The 23,149-nt window shown below is 58.8% G+C and overlaps 1 long non-coding RNA gene across 1 annotated transcript; it reads right to left on the reverse strand.

Moving 5' to 3' along the window:
- Positions 1 to 18,502: 18,502 nt before the first annotated feature.
- On the reverse strand, positions 18,503 to 22,686 carry LOC123393649. Its single transcript, XR_006608478.1, has 2 exons — positions 21,907 to 22,686; positions 18,503 to 19,068 (listed from the first exon to the last, which is right to left on the reverse strand). It is a non-coding gene; the product is annotated as an uncharacterized LOC123393649 (long non-coding RNA).
- Between the last annotated feature and the right edge of the window lie 463 nt (positions 22,687 to 23,149).

The raw sequence follows: 23,149 nt of genomic DNA on the forward strand, positions 1-23,149 counted from the left end.
GCGCGCGGCGCAAGGTACCGGGGCCCGGACGGAGGGGACGCTGAGCCGGCTCGCCGGGGTCAGGGGGTGCAGCCCCGCCCCGGGGCCGGGCCGGGGTCCGTCCCGCTCCCGGGAGGGGGTGGGGGCGCCCGGACCTCCCCATCCACGCCCCTGGCCCGAGCTCGGCCCCAGCCCGCGCCCGCCTCCGAGCCCCCCACTGCGCCCGGCGTACCTGTCCGAGGGGCGCCCGCGCGCGCGCTCACGGAGGAAGGAGGTCAAGGCCCGGACCTCCTGGAGTTGGGCCCGTGGCGCGGGGCGCGCGGCGCAGCTTATAAGGCGGGCGGAGGGGCGCCGGGTCACGTGATCCTGCCCGGCCCGCCGCTTGGGGGCGTGGCCTGCGCGCGCCCCGCCCCGCCCGCGCGCCCGTCCGCTCGCGGTCTGGTGAGGCGGCCGCGGCCAATCCGGGGCGGGCGGCCCATATGACGTCAGCACACGCCACCGCCGCCTCGCGCCGCGCTGGCTCGGGAGCGCGGACGGTCGGCGGGCGGACGGCGGCGGGAGCCGCGGGGACCGGCCCGGCGGGCCTGGGAGGGCAGAGCGGGGCGGCGGGAGCGGGGGGTGGCGCCCGTCGGTCGCGCGGCCCGGCCTCCCGGTCCTCGCCCGGTCGTGGCGCGCGGGTGGCGCTGTCCTGCCGACCGGCCGCTCCAGCGCCTGCCGCGTCCCCTGACGGGTGCGGCCCGCGCCTTCGGTGCCCCCGCCGGTCCCCCTGCAGAGCTGGCACGGAGGGGGCGCGAGTGCGTGCGCGCGTGAGTGCGTGTGCGCGCGTGTGAGTGCGCGCCCCGGCCGCACGGCGGGTGCGGGAGCCGTCCCGTGACACGGATGCCCACGGCCGCGCCCGCGCAGCGGTTGCCCCTGCGGCCACGTCGTCCTTCCTGGCGCGCGGGCGGCGGCCCCGCCGTGCTCCGGCCACGGGCGACTCCCCGCGCTGCGCTCCCCGCGGGCGGCTCGTCGTCGACGGGCAGCGGCGCGCGTCGTACCCGCGCGGTCGGAGGCCCGCGACGCGCCGAGCCAGAGCGGCTCCTGGGGATGCGGAGCCGCGGCCGGTCTTCGGCCCCGTCCGCGCGAGCGCACGTGCGGGGAGGCCCGGCCCAGAGCAGATCCCCGGCGGCCCCTCCCCGGCGGAGGTTGCACCGCGCGGGCCTGGTCGGGATCGGCCTGTGGCTCCACCCGAGCGGCTTCCAATCCGCCGGAAACGTGGTCCGGAGCCGCTCCCGCACCGCAACCCCGAGGCCCAGGGAGCGGGGCCGGGGCGCACACGAGGCTTTGGTGGTAACACAGGGAAGTTAAGGAACAGGGCTGCCTGCGGGGCTGCGCCGACCTCCCGGGCGCGAGGGCGCTGCGCGGGCCACCGCGGCCGTTTCCCGGCTCGGAACTGTCGCCGGGGTCCGGGCCGTTCCGTCCTGCTCGCGCGGGCCGCCCACGGCCGGCTGCGGGGCCGGCGCCTCCGCCTCCGCCCGGAGCCTCGTGCCGGGCCGCGTGTGCGCCGCCCCGCGTGTGCGCCGCCCCGCGTGTGCGCCGCCCCGCGTGTGCGCCGCCCCGCGTGTGCGCCGCCCCGCGTGTGCGCCGCCCCGCGTGTGCGCCGCCCCGCGTGTGCGCCGCCCCGCGTGTGCGCCGCCCCGCGTGTGCGCCGCCCCGCGTGTGCGCCGCCCCGCGTGTGCGCCGCCCCTGCGCTCTCCCGCTCGCGAGGCAGCGGCGCCGTCGCGGAAGCGGACGCCGTTGGCTTCAGACCCGCCCGCGGTCCCCGCGCGCCGCTAATAACGTGACTCGTTTGGTTTCCCGCGCGGCCCCAAAGCGGGGGTGGCGGGCAGGGCGGGCCGGGCGTCACCCCGTCTGCGGCGCGGGCGGACGCGGGCGTTCAGGCTCACGCGCTGGTCGCCGCGATCACCTTCACACGCAGACGTTCAAAGCCTTCTCGACCTCGGGGCCTTTTGTCATCTGGGTCGTGGCCATTTTCTCCAGGCGCCTGACGTAAGCGCGGGCCGGCGGAGCCATGCTGCAATTTTGTAGAAGCCAAACATTTTTTTAAAAAGCGGACAAACGGAAAGCTGCCCCACCGTTCACCGGCAGGCAATCGCCGGCGTGGTGGACGGCTGGCCGCGCCAGGCCGCTGCAGGGTTGAGTCGTTGCTGGGTCGCCCACCAGCCGCCTGGGCCGCTCCCCCACGCTGCCATCGGCGTTCACCGTGCACTCGGGCTGTGGGTCGAGGTGTGGACCTCATGTCGAGAGTCTACACCACCGTCTTGGCCCTGAAATGGAAGCCTGCCCCAGACTCAGGACACCCCAGCGAATGGAGGAAGCTTCTCGCCAGCTTTCAGGAAACCGGTTCATTCAGATATTGAATGAACACCCAGGAAGCGGAGCTCAGGGCTCTCCACTCGCCTGTGGAACTCTTACAGCCCTGAAATCAGGGTATCTGTCTTGGGGGACCTGAGGCATGGTGGGTGTTCCTTGTTCTCTCGCCAGCCTGTCTGGCCACGCAGACCAGCCCAGTGTCACTTTCCGTTGTAATTCCCCTTACGTACAAGGACAAACCCTATGAAGCTACGCTTTTTTCAAGACTTAGTTATGGGAGAGGGAGACGGTGTGGGGGGAGGGGCGGGGAGGGAGGGAGAGAGAACCCCAAGCGGACTCTATCCTCGGTGCAGAGCCCAGGGTGGGGCTCGATCTCAGGACCCTGAGATCATGACCAGAACTGAAACCAAGAGTTGGAGGCGTGACTGACAGAACCTCCAAGGCGCCCCTTAGGAAAATATTTCGTGGGTTCCTGTGTTGTCTGTCTCCTGTGTGGAGCGGGACTCTCCATCGCATGGGTTCATGTGGGTTGAGGTCTGTTCATGTGGCTTCATTTCTCCCCACCGGAGGGGCTGTCCACATAGCCCGGCCTCGGACTCTGCATTCCCTCACATGTGGACCAGGACTGTGTGAATCAGGGCCTCCTGGAGCAACCCCGAGGCCCAGCAGCCCTGTGGGAAGGTGGGAGGGCTGCTGCCGAGGCTGCCGGCGGCCTCCGTATCCGGAGGCCTTACCCCTGCACCGCCAGGGTCTGTGCTCTGCCCCGGTGCCGGTAGAGTGTGGTCCCACGAAGGAAGTCGGTCCAGGCGAACCGCACCGGAGGAACGTCAATGCACAGCCTTGCAAACCACAGGCACGGAGCCGGGAGCCCTGTTGAGATATTCTGAGGATTTACAAGTCCGTTCCCTCGGTGACGGCGTTCTTGCTGCGGTCTCGGTAGCACACGGGGGCTCTGCGTTGAGCATGATGGGGTCAACTCTCCCCAACCCGCCAGTTACTCTGAGTTAAGTATTTGGGGAAACGTGTTCGGGACAGCACCATCCAGTTCTTAATCACATCACTCTATGTTAATCATTGTAGACGTGCCGTCAAGCGAGGAAAGTTTCCCGTTGCTTACGGACTAAACAGCCCCATAGTTTCTCCCCAAATAACTCACTCAGGAAACGAGACCTCTGTAGCTCCTGCACACAGAAGACAAAGGGCACGAAGGGAAGTGCGGGGTCTGGGAGATCTGAGAGGTCAGGCAGTGGGGGATGTGCCGCCCATACGCAATATTCCTGTTTTGCTTTTTTTTTTTAAACTTTAATAACAATTTATAACACATATCTTTTCAGTGTAGGGTAAATAGCTAAGTATATTATATTTAATAGAAAAATACCACATGCTTGCAAAACATTCAGAAAATATGAAAACATATTTTTATTTTTTTAATTAAAAGATTTTTAAGTTTATTTAAATATATAATTATTTAAATATACAGAGCAAGAGAAGAGGAGGAGAGAGAGAGGGACAGGTGGACTCCCGCTGAGCACGCTGGCCCGACGTGGAGCCCAACACAGGGCTTGTAGGGCCCGATCCCACGACCCTGAGATCATGACCTGAGCTGACATCAAGAGTCAGAGGACAACCGACTCAGCTCCCCAGGTGCCCCGGGAATATAAGTTTAAAAAACCCCATAATCCCAGTGTCACTCCCCAGCCCTGGGCAGCTAGCGGTCTCCTGTCCCTATAGGTTTTCCTGTTCTGGAGGTTTATATGATTGGTATTACATCATATGTGTCCTTTGGTTTCTTTCTTTCTTTCTTTCTTTTTTCTTTTTTAAGATTTTATTTACTTAGGGGCACCTGGGTGGCTCAGAGGGTTAAAGCCTCTGCCTTCGGCTCAGGTCGTGATCTCAGGGTCCTGGGATCGAGCCCCACATTGGGCTCTCTGCTTGGTGGGGAGCCTGCTTCCTCCTCTCTCTCTGCCTGCCTCTCTGCCTACTTGTGATCTCTCTCTCTGTCAAATAAATAAAATCTTAAAAAAAAAAAGATTTATTTACTTATATGGGAGGTAGAGCATGAGAGAAAGCAGAGGGAGAAGCAGACTCCACAGTGGGCAGGGAGGCCGGTGCGGGGTTCCATTCTGGAAATCCAGGACCACGACCTGAGCTCCCGAGGCGCCCCTGTTTTCCTCCACTAAGGGGAATATTTCAAGGGTCACCTGTGTTGTGTCCTGCCATCAGTACTTCACTTTTTGTGGCTGAATAATGTCCCATTATACGGAAATGCATGTTCTATTACCCACTCGCCAACTGTTGGATAGTTGCATCGTCCTCACTTTGGGGCTCGGATGAACAATGCGTCTGGGGACCTTGGAGTGCGCGTCTCTGTGGGGCCAGGTTTTGCTTCTCTCGGATGGGGCTGCTGGGCGTGCCGGGGCTGGGTCATGTGGTGGCTCTGGTCTTCCGTCCTTAGTGGACCTGTTAGCCTCTCCTGCAAAGCAGCTGCCCCACAGCACCTTCCCACCAGCGAGGAATGAGGGTTCCGATGTCTGCACGTCCTTGTCAGCACCTGTTACTACGAAGACTTCAGGATTCTCATGAGCCCGTGGGCCCGACGCAGTCCGGTCACAATTCTGGTGGCGAGATGGCATTTTTGTAGGCCGAGGAGCATCTCGACTCCTTTGCTAAGACTTTCTTGGCCGGCATCATCCCAACAAGAGTGAGGGAAAGAGGCGAGTGGGCGGCCAAGGAGGAAAAGCAAAGACAAGGCCGTGCGCTGCCGAGCCAGCCACGCCGGGCCCCGCGAGGTATCTTCCGCTTTGCGGCTACCACAGTCCTTTGGGGGAAAGATGCGTCTCAGTCAGCTCTCTCCGCTCCTGTCCTCGCGGGGCCCGGGTTTGCCCCACGGCTGTTAACCCCCTGCTCTCCCGTCCCAATACTCAGCCGCTCCTGGCAGGAAGAGCCCAGACTGCTTCTGCAGGTCTGGTTAGGTCACATTTTCCTTCAGTCACTTGAAAGGGGGGTCCAAGAGACATGATTAGGGTGTCCCCAAAGGTGCCACTTTGGCATACTGATTATTTAAAATATAAGTTACTAAAGAGACAGCTTGGGGGCACCTGGGTGGCTCGTGAGTTGAGTTTCTGCCTTCGGCTCAGGTCATGATCTCAGGGTCCTGGGATCGAGCCCCGCATCGGGCTCTCTGCTCAGCGGGGAGCCTGCTTCCCCCCCGCCCGCCTGCCTCTCTGCCTGCTTGTGATGTCTGTCTCTGTCAAATAAATAAAATCTAAAAAAAGAGAGAGAGACAACCTGTGCAAAAGGACACCCAGAGCCTCCTCTGTCTCCTAAAAGCAGGAAACAAATCTAGCACGTGAACGTTCCCTCCTGTACCAGGCAGGGAAGAGACATCCTGATGCCCGGAGGTGGGAGATTTGCAGCCGAGAAGGCTGTGCCGACAGCTCTTGTTACTTCTGACTCATTTACTACCATAGCCCCTGTTCTGTTTAGAATTCCTTACTAATTGAAGCTTCCAGAGTGAATGCCTTTATGTCTCAATTTCATTATCGGACCGCGGTGAGCACGTAATACATCTTTGTTTTTCTCTCCTGTGAGTTGTCTCCCGGACACTTCATTCCTACTCCAGGAGGAAGATCTTGGAAGACTGAGAAGAGTTTGTCCTTTCCTTCCAGGCCGACCCTTAGATGTGCAAGGTCGTCGGTCCGTCAGGGACCATTGTAAATGGCGGCCGAAGCCTCTGGAGGATGGGCCAAGGCAGCGCGTGTGGGGGGAGAAATCTGTGCGCCTCTGACAGCCGTGGGAATGGCGAGGAGGAAAAGAGGCCGCAGGGTGCAGGGCTGGGGAGCCCAGCAGGGCTGGAAGGAGGGGAGACGCCCGCAAGTCCCAGGAGGAGGCGGGAAGCGGCGAGACAAACAGCAGCCCTGCCTCCCTCTGCGGGCGTGGGGCGTGCGGTGCCTGTGGGGTGCGGGGGAGAGGTGGAGACAGGGAAAGTGGGGGGCCCAGTGTGGACCCAGGGCAGAGGGAGTTTTCTTTTCTTTTACAAACGAGGAAGACCGGAGTCAATTTAATGCCGCGGGAAGATTCTGGTAGCGAGACTGATAAAGGGGAAGGATGCGGCGTGAGTCCCTGCGGAGTCCGGGAATTTACTGGAATCACCTGGAAGCCGGTGTGAGAGGAGACGGGACTTGAGATGGGCGGGCCGTGGGGGCGTGGGTGGGCGCCAGGGCCTAGCTCGGGGCAGTTCCAGGCCTTGCTGAAGGTCGAGGACTTAACTAAGTGGGGAGGAGCCGAGGAGAAGTGCCCCCCGCCTGCTGAGGTTTCTGCCGGGATCCCACAGAGGCCTCAGGGTGGTGCGACTCTTCCTCGGGCCATGCCCAGGACAGGCCGGGGCGGGCCGGGGCAGGCCGGGGCAGGCCGGGGCAGGCCGGGGCAGGCCAGGGCAGGAAGGCCTGCCCTCTGGGGCATTCAGGACCGAGTTTTTCTGGGATGATGGAGCAAGGAAGCCTAGGAATTTGACTAGTGGGTAAGGGGGTCATGGAGTCCAAGGAGGGCAGAAGTGGGGGATGCTGCAGGGTTGGGGAGCCAGCCTCTCCCGGAGGCCCCCCGGGAGGAAGGAGCACCGTGTGAGCTCTGGAGTCGGCTCTGCCATGAGCGGACAGAAACCCAGCACCGACACGTCTGTGACTGGATTTGGCGTCTGGAGAGGAGAGGTTGCAGGAGGTGTTAGGAGTGCGTCGTCCGGATCGAGGCCGCAGCTGTGCGTGACGACAGGGTCCGAGGAGTGGCGCTCGGACTGGGCGGCGGAAGTGGTGTGGAATGAGTCGCCAGCCCCGGGGAGGTCGGGGCAGACAGCCTGGGGCTTGGACGGGCTGTGCCCGTGGAGGACAAAGTTGCTTTGGCTGATGTCACATTCAGGATGTGGGGGCGGGCCGTGGGCCAGAGCCCGAGTTCCTGGGGAGGCGAAGGTGCTGTGCAGGAGTGTGGGACACGGGCGTGGCAAAACGGGTGCACGGACTGCACTGGCCAGCGTCCCCCAAATCATGTCCTTCCTGGGACCTCAGGATACAACCTTATTTGGAAATCTGGTCCTTGTGGACGTGCTGGGTCAAGATGAGGTCATAGAGGAGGAGGTTTGGTGCGAATCCAGTATGCCTGACGTCCTTACGAGAAGAGGGGAGACACAGGAGACGTGGAGAAGGCGGCTGAGATCACAGCAGCTCCGCTGGCAGCCCATAGGCCCAGGACAGCCAGGTGCCGCCAGGAGTGGAAGGGGCTCGTCTTGCAGGACTCTTCTCTGTCCTTGTCCAGGTTCTCGGTCATGCGGCTCTGAAGACCAAGGAGGGAGACCAGACAGACTGGAGGGCCACAGAGTGACATTTACTGAGCAACAGCAAAGTGATAGCACAAATCTCCCAAGGAGGGAGGGGACCTGACGGCGGCTGCCACCGGAGTTTCTACGTCCAGGGGGTTTTCTGGGCTTGCCCGTGGGCTGTTTTAATCTGATTAACCCTCCCTGTGCTGGTCCTCCCATTGGATTTTTGTCACCTCCCCTGTCACATCCTGTGGGATTTCTGTTACCTCCCCTGTCAGGTGGGGAAGGGTGGAGGGCTCCTTCCAGGGCATTTCCTCTTAGGACGGGTCCCAGGTCCCTGCCTGCGTTCCTTCTAACTCTCCCTCATCCCTGCGACGGGTCTGCCCCCGAGGCACCTCCGAGCCAGGAGAGGATAAAATGCCAGGTGAAGGCGCCGGGCACGGAGGACGGCTACAGGGCAGGGGGTCCCAGAGAGCTGGTCACCGCAGCCGGGACTCCAGGGGAGGGTGAAGGCAGGCTCACGTGGGTGTGGTGAGGGGAGTGGTGTGCCCGGAGGACGCCCAGACATCTGGGACACTAGGAGCCAGGTGGGGGCTGGGGATAGGCAAGATCCACAGAGCACACCCCCCCCCCCCCCAGCGAGGGCCTCGAGCCTCAGGGCCTTGATCTCCTTGGTTATCGCCCAGAACACAAAGGGCCAATATCACATCTTACTTAATCCTTGCAAACACCTGAAGCAGGTGTCACGTGTTCTGTCGGGCGAGGAAACCGAGTCCCGGATTCGGGAATCTGCTCGGAGCACACGATGAAAGTCCGAGCAGGGACTCAAATCCAGTCTGTTGGCATCTGAGGCCGCTACCCTCCCCCAGCCCCACCCCAGGTTCCACTCACAAACCATCCTTGAGCACCGGCTGTGTACACTGCGCAGGACATGCAGGCAGCTCGAGCCTCAGCACACGACAGGGAGCCCTGGGCTCATGGAGAAGGGCGCCGGGTGGGTGGCCTAGGGCTGCGGGAGCAGGCTGTCGCGAACCTAGAGGCGTACACCAGCAGAAATTTATTATCTTCGAGTTCAGGGGGTCAGACGTCGGAAATGGGTTTCAGAGAGCGGAATCCACGCTGTCAGCGGGCCTTGCTTGGCTGGGGGCTCCGTGGGGAAACCCACTTCTCTGCCTAACCCGCTTCTCGAGACCAGCCCCGCTCCTTGGCTCAAGGCCCCTTGCGAGTGCCAGTCTGCCCACCGCCTCTTGTCCTTAGACCTCCTTCTCCAATTCTGCCGTGTCCGCATTCACTTCTCAGGCCCCTGATGCTCACACAGGACCTACTGGACAACGGTGCTGTCTCAGGACCCTCCGTCACATGTGCAAAGGCCCCCTGCCATGGTGGGCGACACGTCCACAGGTCCCAGCGGTTGGCATGTGCACATAAGGGCCGAGTCTGTTGCTCTGCCTGCTAGAGAGGGGGAGGACACCATTTCCACGCACTGTGGCTGGTTTCCTCTGGTTTCCTCCAGGGGCTCACAGAATGCTAGGGAACAGAAGTCCAACGGTTAGAAGTTAGAAAACACTCCCCCAAGGGTGGCACATTTGCCTAGGGCTTGAGGGGCCGGCCGGTGTGCGGTGAGGAGAAGGGGGAGCGTGGGAGGAGGAGGCTGTGGGAGGAAGGCACTGAGGGGCAAGTTGGCCCGAGGTCTCCAAGCATGGCTGGGCGTGTTGGGATGAAGCCTGCAGAAGCGGCCGAAAGTAGCTGGGTCAGACTCTGAAGAAGGATTGCTAAGAAGCTTAGCCTTGATCCTGTGGGTTCGTGTCTCCAAACCTTCTTTGGCCATGTGTTCCCTAGGGTTACAACAAGCTTAGCTTGCATCCCGAATATGTTCGTGTGTTTACAAATTATGCGGGCACCGCTGTAGCGAAGATACACAAGGAAGGGGAATTTACTAACAGGCCACCAGGTAGAGACCACAATCCCCAGGCTCCTTTGCAGTCGGGCGTGGTCCTACGTGACCCTCCCCGCGGCTGGGGTGGGCGCAGGTGCACCGTGAGGAGTTCCGGGGCCACCTGGTTGCGCACAAGGTGGTTTCCTGGAGTGTGTTTGTTCTCCAGCCGCGAGCGTGGACGAGAAGTGAGCCGGCTGCTGCGACGCAGGCAAGACGGTGCAGAGCCGGAGGGTCCTGGGGGGCGTGGGGAGGGGCGTGAAGCACCGAGCCCGGGGGCCGCGGGCGAGAGGGCCGAGCTCCCGTCTGCGTCGCCTGGTTCCCGCTGTCCCGTTGCAGCCGCGGTGCTTATACCCTGATAAATGTACGGGCTTCGTGGGCTAAGCTCAAGCCATTTTGTTTCTTGGCTTTTTAAAGTCCTTTGGCAGGAATAGACAGCAAAGCTGTGCGTGCAGGAAAAGGTTTTCCGGTCACTTCCCTTCTCTTTATAGAGAATTATAAAGATTTTATTGTAATGACGCACAGTGTAAGAGCTCGGGAGACGGGAAAGCGGCGTTTCCGCGGAGATGCCGGGCGGGCTCCAGGTGTGCACCTGACGGTCGGGCCGAGCCAGGTGTCGCCGTCAAGCTGGACGCCGAATGCCCGCAGAGCCGTGTCCGTCCTCCGGAAGCGTGCCCCACCCCGCCGGCCGCCGCTCCTCGGGGGAGGCCTCTCGTGAATGCACGGGCTGCGGGCGTCCTGTGAGCTCCGGCTCCCGCTCACGCTGTTGGCTCTGGAAGACGACTGACCACAGACTGGACACCTGCAGGGGCAGACGGGGAGGCATCACTTATGTCGCAGGGAAGCAGGCCATGGAGTGACAGTGACTGGGGTGGGTGGGGTCAGAGGGGGCTTTGGTCGGGGGGCTCTGGGGTGGGCGCGGTGGCTGGCCATGCCACCTCTCCCCTCGGCCCCGGACAGGGGTGCCTGCTGCTGGGCGCTGTGCCTGTCGGGATGGGCCCCTTGGCCCAGAGAGTCCCAGGGAGCCTAGAGCCCAGGCTGCATGTCCCTTCAGACCCGGGCCTGGGAGGGAGAAATGGGTCATCAGCTCATCGTGTTGGGTGCCTGAGCCCAGAGGACGTGGGTGGGACAGAGCATCCCCTTCTCAGAACTGAAGGTGGGAAGACCTTGCTCCCCCGTGCCTCCTCTGCCTCCTCAGAAGTGAGCCTAGGGCTGTAGGCGGGGGACAGTGACTCCTGCAGGGCGGTGAGAGGTTTGGGACTTCCCTGTGTTTGCTGTTGTTAATCCCTCGTGCATCCCTGTGCTTGCTGAGAACCAGCGCTCTGGGCGACCAGGCGGCATGCACGGCCTGCCCTTGCTGGGGACCCGGAGAGAGCCCCGCGGGGAAAGCACGTGCTGTTCATGCAGCCAGGTCTGGGCTGGAGTGGGGGGGCCTGGGGACAGGACCCTAAGGGACAACGTGCGTGACGGCAGCAATGCTAGGAGAGGCCGCCGGGATGCCAGGCGGGCGGCCCGCTGTTCCACATGCAGGAGGGATTGAGACGCGGTGGTGTGGACGCGTGGGGGACTATTACCGTGGAAGAGTGAGAGGCCGCCGCTGGGACCGTGTGGCCGACCTTGAGGGCTTTCTGCCTCGGGAAATAAGCCGGTCCCTGAAGCACTAACGCCTTGTGGCTCAGTCAGTAAGGGGCCCCTGGACGAGCCAAATCCGCAGGGACAGAAAGCAGAAGGGCAGGTGCCAGGGGCTGGGGGAGGGGGACGCATGTTCAGTGGGGACCGAGTTATAGCTGCGGGTGATGGAAAGTTCTGGGACGGACAGTGGTGGCGGCTGCGTAACACCGTAACACCGTGAACATACGCGGCGCCACAGAACGAGACACACATGGCGAAGACGGTCAGTCATCTGCTGCGTGGATCTCGCCGTAACACAGACAGGTGTGAGAACAAGTTGGAAGGAGGCAGGGACGGGTGGCCTGGCGCTTCCTTGTGCGTGTGACTGCACCGGGGCCTGAATTCTGCAGCCCCTCGGCTGGCGAGACACAGCGGAGGGAGCCACACGGGAGGGGAAGGGCCCGGCGCCCTGTGCGATGCTGTCGGCGTCCTCGTGGCCAGGGACCAGAGCAGCGTCAAGGGCGGAGAAGCCTTGGTCAGGCTCCCTTCTCTCTTTGCACCCTGCTTCCTTCCCCTCTGCCGTGCCCGCCCGACTCTTGATGTCCCGTGTTGGTCACCTCTATGCGCGGAGCACTCGCATTTGCTAGAAGGCCGCCTGCATGGCAGGAAGGCTCTGGGGTCTCTACAGCTTCCTCAGCTTCTCCCCTGGGCAGGGTTCGGTAAGGACCATTCCTCCAAGGTTACTCCACCTGCGCCCGCTACTGCCCATTTGCTCTCCCCCCGGCTCCGTCTCTGCCCTGCCCGGCCCCTGCAGACGGCCGCCTGCCCGCTGCGTCTCCCCACACCCCTGCTGGCTGATGGCACGTGGGCTCTGGCTTGGGTGACCGCTGTGGGGGGGAGGCCCCTCCAGCTGCCCCCCCAGCTCCATCAGCCCCCGGGGGCCAGAGGGGGGTGACTTTCCCTTTCGTTGGTTTTGGACGCCTGGCTGCCCGGTTTCTCCCTTCACACAGCCTCCTCCAGGGAGTCCTCGTCGGATCTTTCCCCGACGATGCAGGAGCTGTTTCCTCCCTGGGCCTGGTGGAATCACCACCACCTCTTCTGGTCCTCCTCCCAGCAACAGGCTTCCAGAAACTTCTGAGGACAGCAAGACCGGATGGGGAGACAGGGACGCTTCTGACAGTGCCCCAAGGCCTGGTGGTGGCTGCTGAGGGCGTGCAGACTCTTCCGGGGAAGCATGCAAAGTGTTGTTGGCAGGCCACTACCGTGAGTTGGGGGTACGGATACACAGACACTGAACCATCCAGAATACTGGCAACGCTCTAGGTCCCATGAGAACTGCCGTGTCTTGGTGCTGTGCCCGGATTAGTAGGTAGGGGATTATGGAAAGTAGATCAGTGGGAATCAAGCTGTCAGCAAGTCACGATCCTCTACAGTCTTTCCTGGGACAACCCTTCCTTGCACCTCTGGCTTCTAGCAACGGCCGGCAGCCACCTCTCTCCCATCTCTGCCCGTCCCTGTCCCCACATGGCTGTCTCCTGCTCGGGGGTGTCCTCTCCGTGTTCCTCCCCTCTTCTTAGGAACACACCGGTCCACTGCGGCGGGACCTCATCTTTGTGAATTCCCTATGCGACAACCCTGTTTCCATAAGGTCACCTTCACAGGTGCGGGGAGACACAGTTGAACCCTGGACGGTACCCACTCTGCTGAGAGCGGGGACCTCAGAGGGAAGTGACTGGGCTTGACTTGACCTAGTTTAGAGAAAATATTTACTAATAGTCTGAAACACTATGGAGATTTCATTGGAACAAAGAATTTAAGGATCTTAGAAGTAGGAAATGCCCTGGTGTGTTGATTAAAATTTTGTGTGTATGTCGGGGCTCCTGGGTGGCTTAGTTGGTGAAGCGTCTGACTCTTAGTTTCGGCTCAGGTCACGATCTTAGGGTCGTGAGATCGAGCCCCTTGTTGGGGCTCTGTGCTGGGTGTCGAATCTGCCTCGGAGTCTCTTTCTATCTCCCTCTCCCTCTGCTCCCCCTAAAAAAAAATCTGCATGTATGTCGTTACATAAATAACTCATGTGCACATAGGAAAGTCAGAAGAAGTAAAAACAAGAAAATAATGGCTTATAACCCTCAAACTCAGAGATGATTTCGGTGAGTACTCTGCTATAGGCGAATGACCAGATCTTGAACACGTATAATTACACTTGTGAACTTACGGGGGAGTTTTTACAGTTAGCATTATACTATGCATAGTATCTTGTTATCTTTTGTTTCTGTTTACTCCTGCCCCGGACAGTCTGATAGCCCCGGGTCAACATCATCCCGGTCATATCGGTCACATCGATGTTTACTGGTCACATGGGGTGTGGGTGTGTGTGACAAATTTCTCAGCCTGTCCAATCACTGGGCATTCACAGACAGCCTCCTGTTTTTCGTGATCATAAACAGAGGTTTGAGAAACGACCTCACAGCTGTATACGTAGGCGTATCCTTCTTCTTCTTCCTTAGGATAGTAAAGATTTACCCATTTATCTGAGAGAGAGGAGCATGTATGTGAGCGAGAGGGAGTAGGGGAGGAGGTGCAGGGAGAGAATCCAGCAGACTCCCCGCGGAGCACGGAGCCGATCTGGGGCTCGGTCTCAGGCTCGATCTCAAGCTCCATGAGATCATGACCTAAGCTGAAACCAAGAGTCAGATGCTCAGCCTGCTGAGCCCCCCCAGGCGCCCCGGCATTGTCTTTTGAGAAAGCAATCGAGTTGCACACTCAGCTAAGTACGTGTGCCATTCTTGATCGCGAGTACTCAGTCTGGTTTCGGACGCTGGAATTGATATTCCTTCTCAGCTGTGTCTCGGGTGCAGTTGTGAGCCACGCGTCCCAGTGGCCATGTCACCACTGGCGCTAGCTCCGTCACTCTCTCCTGGGACCCTTGGCTCTCCTTCTGCTTTCCATCCGTAATCATTTCTTGTTTCCCTATTTTTTTAAGCCATCAGAGCTGAGCTTAAATCTGTGGTTGAACAAGAAACCCTTAAATTGCTTATAATCTTAAATATTCAGGGGCTTTATGAAAACAAAACAGTGTCTAAAGCTCATTAACGAACAGGGTCGTTATGCTTCGTTGGTGTGAGATTAGTTGTTGCTGCTCTGTGTGTAATCTGGCTGAGTAACAGACTGTTGAATCTTGCTCATGGGATTCTTTTTCCTTTTTGCAATAAGGAAACTTTTGTGAGTTGTAATTTATTAATTATACTTAAGTATTGGACTGCTTGCCTCCTCAGTAGGGGAGATGCTGGGATATGCAATTTCTGTATGTTTAAGAGTTGATAAAAGAGATAAACCTCCTCATCCCACTCAGGGTCACACCCAACGAGGACAGAGCCACTAGGTGTTTGGGTGTTTGGGTGACTTGTGACCTCCCCACACATGACCCCTATCTCTAAGGGAGACTGGAATGCCTTCAGAGCGACCTGTGCTGTGCCTGGGGTCGGAGTCAGCTTCTCTTCCCAGACCCATTCAGCAGCAAAAAACACTAAACCTGCAACCAGACGTGGAGGACGCAGCTCCCTGCGAGGTGTCACTGCCAGCACAAACAGAGCGGGATGGAAAGCTTTGTCTGATTCTCTGAGTCGACCAGATCTACTCGGGAGCTCCAGTTTTCCTCCTGATCTGTCCATGGTTCAGTCGAGAATGCGTGTCCGCACACCACCCGCAGGCGTGCGGCGCCACTGCAAATTCCTGGTCCCTGCCGCGTGTATTTTGAAGCCGTTATTGGGCGCATACACATTTATGATCGTTAGGGCTTGGTGCTGTGTGGACCCTTTTGCTGTTACAAAATGCTCCCCTGTTTCCGGGGACCCCCTGCTCCCTCCGCGTCTGCCTTCAGCACCGTGACGGGGTGACAGGTCCCGCTCGGTGTGGCGGGGGGGCCCTCTCCCCATCTGCTTTCAGCCTCCGGCGTGTTCGCACTGCGTGAACGCAGCTCTTGGACCCAGACTCCCTTTGTAAAATCCACTTTCTGTGCTGCCTTTTCTTTGGTGAGTTTCATCCTCTGTGTTTATTGTAATTTATTGTAGCGATTGGCGCGGTTTGAGGTCTGTCCTGCTCCTCCTGCTCCTCCTGCTCCTCCTGCTCCTCCTGCTCCTCCTCGGCAGCCCTTGTTCCGCTCTTCCTTTCTTTTCTTGAGAGTTGCTTGATTTTCAGAATTCCATTTTAGTTTATCGTTGTCTTTTGAAGCTATATATTTTTATTTGTTGTTTGTTTGTTTTTTCAGTCGTTGCTGTAGGGATTGCAATATCCATCCTTCCCCGTCCCTTTCGAGTTAGCACATCATCTCACTTGAAGGTCAAATCTTTGCCAATGTAAAAGTTCTGTCCTCCACGCCCCACTCTTGCCACACGCGTCATCCACCGGTCTGAGCCCTGTCATGGTACAGTTTTTCAACGTAAGCAGCCATCGTGTTACAAAGAAGAGAGACAGGCGACCACGAGTGTGCACAGAGACCTTTCCTGGGTCCTGCCTCGCCGCCTTGCCGGTGGCCTCTCATTCCCTCTCACCCGCAGTCGGCTGCAGCGCTTTCTGGCGGTGCCCTGAGGGCTGCAGTCGGGGCTGGTGGGTCCCCTGCGCTGCCCGTGATGGCCACATGGTCCCCAGCACCTGCAAACCGGCCTGGGCTTCCCCAGCTCAGCGTCTGGGAAGCTCGTCTCAAAGTGAGGTGGTCGACCCAAGCTCGTTCCGGAATACGTGTGCTGCAGGGAAAGCATTTGAAACGGGACACTTCTTGTGAAGATGAAGAGCGATGATAGGTTCTTGTCGTCGATGAATCTTATTCTTTTACTTGCGTTCCCGTTAGCTCACGGGCAGCGTGAGGAGAGCGTCAGGTGTGCGGCGTGGGGCTTCAGCACTGTGTGCCTCCCCTCATCGGGACCAGGGCCCTCCCTAATTCTCGTCCCCACCCCCATCCCCACTGACCGTCAGGTCTCTGTAGTTCAGTCTCTGGCCTTTTGTTTGTCTCTTTCCCCCTTTGCTCATTTGTTTTGTTTCTTACTCCACACGCGAGTGACATCATACGGTACCTGTCTCTCCGGCTAATCTCACTCCGCACAATACTCTCCAGCTCGAGCTCCTCCTGGCAAATGTCAAGATCTCATTCTTTGTGACGGCGGAGTAACAGCACATCGTAGCTCTGTGTCTCTGTCTGTATCTGGGCATCTCCCCCACATCTTCTTTATCCATTCAGCAGTGATGGGCATTTGGGGTGTCTCCGTAACTTAGCTATTGTGGACGATGCTGCAAAACATCGAGGTGTCAGTCTCCCTTTGAATTAGTGTTTTTGTATCCTTTGGGTAACAATTCATACTCCCCAGTGGCAGGTTTGTTATTATTAACAAAGAAACCAGGGAAATACATTAATTTTGGTATCATGACATAGAAAAGAGGTATTTAAAATCATGGGAAAGAGGTTTTTATCGATTTCTTCACAATGACACTCAAGTGCGTGAGGCAGGTGACGGTTTGGGGCACGAAAGGCGTTCAGGTAATGAAATTGGAGAGCAGGGATTGCGCTTTTGAGAATCGGTGTTGACCCGATAATTTTTGTTTTCAACTGCAGAAACACATGTTTGTGAATACATATAGGGATAAATTTTATTCTCAAGCCAGGGAGAGGCGTGGGTAGGGCTGCTATTGTAGGAGTTACGCCAAAAACGGAAGCCAGCCCCCATGAGCCAATGAAAAGACCAAAGTATTAAGGCGTCAAAATGATAGGCTAGTCCCTGGGAAAGCGACTAGCAAGGCGACACATGGTGAGGGCGTTTTTCTCAGGAAGACGGGGTCGCAGACATGCTTCCTGTGAGTAGGCACGACCCCTCCCAGCAGAGAACACAGGGCCGCTCGGCACAACTGGTTTGAGTGCTGGGGAAGTGCGGCCACATGAAGCGTTTTCTCCCGACTCCCGTGCTGGGGACGGCCCAGCCCCCACCGCAGGGCGACCCCCCACCGCCTTGCACCCCCGCCTCCTCCCCCAGTCACGGCGTCTGCAGAAGTAACCACGGTGGTTGGCTTCCCACGTCCCAGGCAAAGGCTCTGCTGTCACTGGCTGTCATTGGCCAAGCAACATCATCTTCATTTTCCTACTTCCTCGCTCAGCCTTTCTGCGCACGCGGGGTCGGGGTGGGGGGGTGGGGAGTGGCTGCGGTGATGGTCCCACGTCTCCTGAGATGCCCTAGTTCTCCAATACCCCTTTCCTCATACCTTCAAAATCTCCTTTTCTGCTGTTTCCTAAAGTTCAAATTCCCTTTAATATAAATAAATTTGCTGAAGGCTTCTTCAAGAAACTTTTCAACATCTCCTTCCTGGGTGTAGACAAGTGGCCCCTTTGTCACTTAATTTAGATTTTTTTTTTTAAGGTTTTATTTTTCTATTTGAGAGAGTGAGGGGGGAGAGCATGGGGGGCTGTCAGGGGGGCAGAGGGAGAAGCGGCCCCTGCTGGGCAGGGTGCCCGATGCAGGACTCGATCCTGGGACTCCAGGATCAGGACCTGAGCTGAAGGCAGTCGCCCAACTAGCTGAGTCATCCAGGCGCCCTGTTAGTTAATTTAAATCAGACTGTTTACGAAGGATAAAATGAGTTCCTCTTAAAAAAAAAAAAAAAAAAGCCAGGGCTTCAGCTACTGGGGAACCCTGAGAACCTTCCAAGTGCCCCTGATTATTAGAGCCTTGGTTTTCAACTCTCAGTACGGAGTGAGGCACGTTTTGTAACGACATTTGTCACAGCCTTACTTGGCTTCACAGTACACAACACTGGTGATAATAAACCACGTTTGTGGGACGTTGTTGGTTTTGTTACTAACAGTTCCGTCACTGCCCCGCACAAGCGTGCTTTCATAGAGGAGCCTGTGGTTTTCATGGGGTGGTAGCGGTTGCCCATCAAAGCCAGGGGGGCTGGACGGCATAGCCCACAGGCGCGTGACAAGAGGTTTGAAGGGAGCAGTGTTTAGCTCAGACTCGCTGCAGACGGAAAGCCAGACGCCTCGTTTGTATCGGGCAGGTCTGTGTACAAGAGGAGGGGGCAAGACGGGCCCTGCCAAGGCCCCACTCCCCGGGCTGTTCTGCTGGGGCGGTCTGTGCTGGGACCCCACCTCTGTGCTCCTGAAAAGTCCCAGAAGACACAGACAGGCTTGGGACCTGTCCCCGCTCGGGACCCCAGCTGGAGAGCCGCTGTCTCAGACCATTCCTCCCGGAGCGTCGTGGGGCACCGTGGACGTCTTCTGTAGCCTCCCGTGCCGACGCCGTAGGCACCGTTTTGGATGGTGAACATATGATGGCTTACATAGCATGCTACTTTATTTAAAATATGCCTGTTTCCATAGCATTGCTCCTAATCTTTTTAGTAATGGGTTTCAGACACGAGATCCTTGCGGAGGAAATGGGATGAAAGGTTCAATTTGGAATACAGCTCAGTTCGCTCCTTTCACAGAGCAAGACACAGGAAGAGCCAGACTTATCTGCTCCCTGAGCCCCTGGTTACGTCCAAGAGTCACCTTTACCGTGTTACTGTTCTTACTGGAACGTTCTGTGCGTCCGCAACGAAGGACTGCGCGCGCGCGTGTGTGTGTGTGTGCGTGTGTGTGTGCGCGCATGCACATTAATGCAGAAAGGCAGGGTGCTGTCGGGTCAGTTCCGCCTCTGAGTCAGAGAGGCCGGGTTCTGACTCAGCCCCTCATCCTGGGAGCTGGAGGCCTAAACTTCTCCTTGGTACCCAGCTTTCCTCGCGCATCAGGAGGTGATCCAGAAACCCCGAGGCGAGGTCGCAGACCACTCCCTGCTCCAGGAGTCCGGTTCCCTCCTCCCATTCTCGGTTCCGCTGTTTGAAGCAGTTTTTGCATAAACCCCTGGAAGAAAGAAGGTAAAGACATCATAATGAGAAAAAGATCTGTATGACTCTCTGTAAAACTAAACTATGGGAAAATCCTAAATAAGGTGAGAAGCGTGTTCGAGCCTGGCTGCAGCCCCGGCCGTCTCTCCGCGGGAAGGTTGAAGCTCGGTAGACACAGATGGGGGCTTCTGCGCTCTCGGCCGTGCGCCCAGGCAGCCTCCGAGCCCCCGTGAGAACCTGCGTCTGTCTCAGGTTGGGACCGTGCAGAACGTGTGGACAGCCCCTGGGCGCCCGAGGGCAAGCTTGCGGCTCCCCAGCCCCGGGGGCTCCTCCCCGCCCGCCGCGGCCCCCACCTCCCCCCAGGGAAACGTTAGTGCTGCAAGCAGTGCCTTCGCTAACACGAGGACATGGGTTTACTCCACCCAGTGTGAGTGTTTTGTGGGCTCTCGGTGGCCCAGCTCGGGGCTGGAGGCCAGGGGGGTGTGTGTGTGCCCCAATGCCTCACCTTCCCTGCCCGCCCTGGTCATGACCTTGTCTCCTGCGTCAGCAGGTTAGGCTCCGTGTTACTGACTGATCCGGTGCCTCTGCTAAGCCGGGAGACCTTTGACACATCAAAGCAGAGAGAGGACAGCTTCCAGGAACTTGGCCCCAGAAGCCCTCTTCTCGGTGACCCCAGCATGCTGCTGAGAGGTGGTCACACCATCAACCTTTGGAGGACAGCGGGGGCACTTAATTTGGGGGGGGGATGTGCACCCCCAGCTTCTCTGTTTTCGTACAGATAAGGTGGCCAGTGTCTTAGTTGAAGTTCTTTAAAGTGGGGCTGTTCAAACTTCAGTGTCCCTTCCCGTCACCTGGGGAGCTCAGCTCGCCTCGACGCCCATCAGGCAGGCCTGGGAGGCCCGGGTCTGCTCCAGCCCGTCCTCAGGCTGAGCTGGTCCTGCTGGTCTGGGGAACTCGTAATCCTTGGCCTTTTCGGTTGTCTTCGGCCGTGTGAACTTGAGCACTAGTTTGGAAAGCGGAAACGGTTGAATGAACGCTTTCGTCGGCGTGCCTGGCTGGCTCCGTCAGTCGAGCGTCTGACTCTTGGTTTCGGCTCAGGTCATGATCTCAGGGCCGCGGGTCGAGCCTCACCTCCGGACCCATGTTCAGTGGGGAGTCCGCTCGAGATCCTCTCTCTGCTTACCCCCGCCCCCTGCTCTCAAATAAATCTTTAAAGTAAATAAAAATAAAAATGTTCATCCAAAATATACATTATGCTGCCAGCTCTCAGCCTTGTCTTTTCCTGGATTTCTTTTCCCTGAGATGCTGGTAGCCGGGCGGAGAGGGATAGAAAGTCTCTAGCTGCAACTTACTTCCTGGGAAGGAGCCGGTGCGGAGAGCCCGTGGCCATATACTGTAGGTAACCAAGTGTCCGGGGCACCCCGGTCAGGCGGGACCCTGTGTTAGGTGTTTAGGGATGCGGGTACCTCTCAGCTCCCGCTCTCAGTGAGCCCCCGTAGTGGAAGCATACTAAGAATCAAGAAGTCATCACAAGGTGTTAAATCTGGCCCATTTGCCCAGTGCTGAAATGGATTACGAGGCAAAAGTGAAGCATTATTTGTGTGGATGAGAGGTAAGTTTCTAGAGCCGAGGCAAGGGGGTTGGCCCCACTCTTCCAGGCTGGGCTCCGAGGTCTCCTGGGATGCTCTCGGGAGGAGAGGCTCTGGTCCTCTCCTGACGTCTTGCACGTCTTGCCCTCATTGATGGGCACCTGCAAACTGGAAACCCTTTGAAAGTGGGGCGTGTGTTGCAACCCTCGGTGGCTTTCCCCCAATACTTGGCACAAGTAGGTGCTCAGGATGTCCGGCTGCACGTGGCCTCTGTGTCCTGGAGCCGGGAGTGTGTTGCTTTCCAGAGGCGTCAGGTGGGCCCGGCTAGGCCACAAAACAGGGAGAGAGTTCCCCTCCTCCCTCTCCCCAAGGTCTGCAGACCCACGGCTCAAGACCCAGCGACGTATTAGTGAATAGACAGCTCCAACTTCCACGCCGCCTGGGTGGCAGGGGCTTGGACTCGGGCCGACTTGGGGGGGCTGCTGGGTGTCCGCAGAGGTCAGTGACCGAGTTGCAACACCCATGTTTCGAAGAGGCACACTCTCTTCTTGACCGAGAGAAACGGGATGCTAACTGATTTTGAAAGCTCTGGCTGTTCCAGAACGTGTGTGTGTCAGCATTGATCGACTGTGCCGTCTCCGTCCTCACTGACGTCCGTGATTTCAAGTCTGGTCCGGCTTCGAGGAGAGGAGGGGGAACCCGCGGCAGACACCGTTGAACTTGAGGCCGTCTGTTTGGGACGGAAAGAGGACAGAGTCTCTCAGACTTCTGGGGCTCCCTCACGGGTTTTGGTCCATTCACTTCCTTTAAGAAATACCTTAGTTGAGGATTGACACCTTTTCCAGTAAATTTAGGCAAACTTTCTTCCCTGAAATACCACAGCAAAGCGTGTTATCTAAGTGACCCAAATATCCAGGCCCTTCCAGTGGGCACCGCTGTTTTCAGCTGGCAGATGACCTATGCCAGAAGCCTCAAGAAGCCAGCAGGTGCGGAGGACAAGAGGTCGCACCTGTGCTGGGATCCCCGCCAGCCGGGCGTGTCCCCGTGTCCTGGAGAGAGGGCTCTCCACCGGCCGCCCCTCTGCTGCTGTGCTCCCCAGTACCCCCGCCACCCTGAGCACTAGCGACCGAGGGCGTTTTTTCTGAAAGGGTTACGGGAAGCCCGCCTGCCCGCTGCTGGGGCTCTGCGTGTCCTCCCGTGTCCCCCACCGTGTCCTCCCACGGCTCCCTCCCCGCCTGCCCTGATGGCCCCCTGCGCAGACCTACCCCGAGCCGCTGTCTCTGCCACGGCACTTCTCTCCTGGGCTCCCTCGTTGACTCGGAGGCACATTTCTTGTCAGTATCTCCCTGTCCCCGTGCCCCGGTCGGGGGTGTCCTTGAGGACGGGAATTCCATTTTACTCACGTGCGGGCGGCTCTGTGGGGACTGAGTCCAGGCCACGGTGCGAGCAAACCGCACGCCAGAGGTGGAATTGCGACAGCCTGTTCCTGATCACCGGACGGGTGGTCCCTGGGGAGGTGGCCTGGGATCGGTCTGGACGCTCGACACCCCCCTGGGGCCGCAGCTCCTTCTTGTAGACCTGCTCCCGGCGCCCCGGGAGGGAAGGGCGGCGTGGGGAACCATCCCGGGCTGGGGTAGGGGAAGCGTCTCTGAGCTCTCCCAGCCGGACCTCCGGGGGCAAGGTGAGGGGCCGTTAGCAGACCTGGAAGAGAGCTGCAGCTGTAGGGGCCCCAGAGAGGGGCTGCGGCTTTCAGAGGAGGAACACAGCCGCCGCCAGGGCAGACGGGGACACTAGAGGCTGACGTCATCTCCCCGCCCCCCTCCACTCTCCCACTGGGGCCTCCGACCTTGCTCTTGGAGGGAACCTAACTGGAAGCCGGAGGGTAAGGAAGCCCAGACTCGGTCTATAGGGCCAGCATCTTGGGGCGTGGGGCTGAGTGCAGGTAAGTGAAGCCTGGCAGCCCCCAGGAAAGCCCCCAGAGAGCGGCCGAAGAGCTGAGAACGGGGAAGTGTAGCAAGCCTGCTTGAAGGAAATGAGCGCAGGAAATCGCGTTTGTGTTCACGGTTACCACGTGGGACAAGAGTTGCAAAATGAAAAGCAGTAACAGTGTCCGATCTGAAAATAACGACCGGCTGGAGCTTACTAAGAGGAAGTTGTACTGTATCATCCAGTCCCTGCAGTCGCTTCATCGGGCGGGGACAGTTGGCCTTCAGACCTACCAAAGGACAGGTTTTTAAAAGCAGCTCTCCGTGCAGCACAACAGAGGTTTTACTCTACTGCAGAACGGCTTGGAGCAGAGACCTGTGCGCCACCCTTTGCTTTTCTTCGTTAATTAAGTTCGCAAGGGTTTGCCGTGTGCTCCTTGGGCCCCACGCCACGGGGGAGATGCACACGGGACAAGCTGCCGCCGTGGCCTGCAGGGAGCCCACAACCTGTTCACACCGATGGCTGAGTTGGCTTCCACGACTAAGTGTGAAGAGCAGCAGGACGGAGTGTGTGTGTGGTGGG

This window comes from Mustela putorius, unplaced genomic scaffold, assembly GCF_011764305.1.
Source record: "Mustela putorius furo isolate JIRA1106 unplaced genomic scaffold, ASM1176430v1.1 tig00000929_pilon_pilon_pilon, whole genome shotgun sequence".
NCBI classification, from domain to species: domain Eukaryota; kingdom Metazoa; phylum Chordata; class Mammalia; order Carnivora; family Mustelidae; genus Mustela; species Mustela putorius.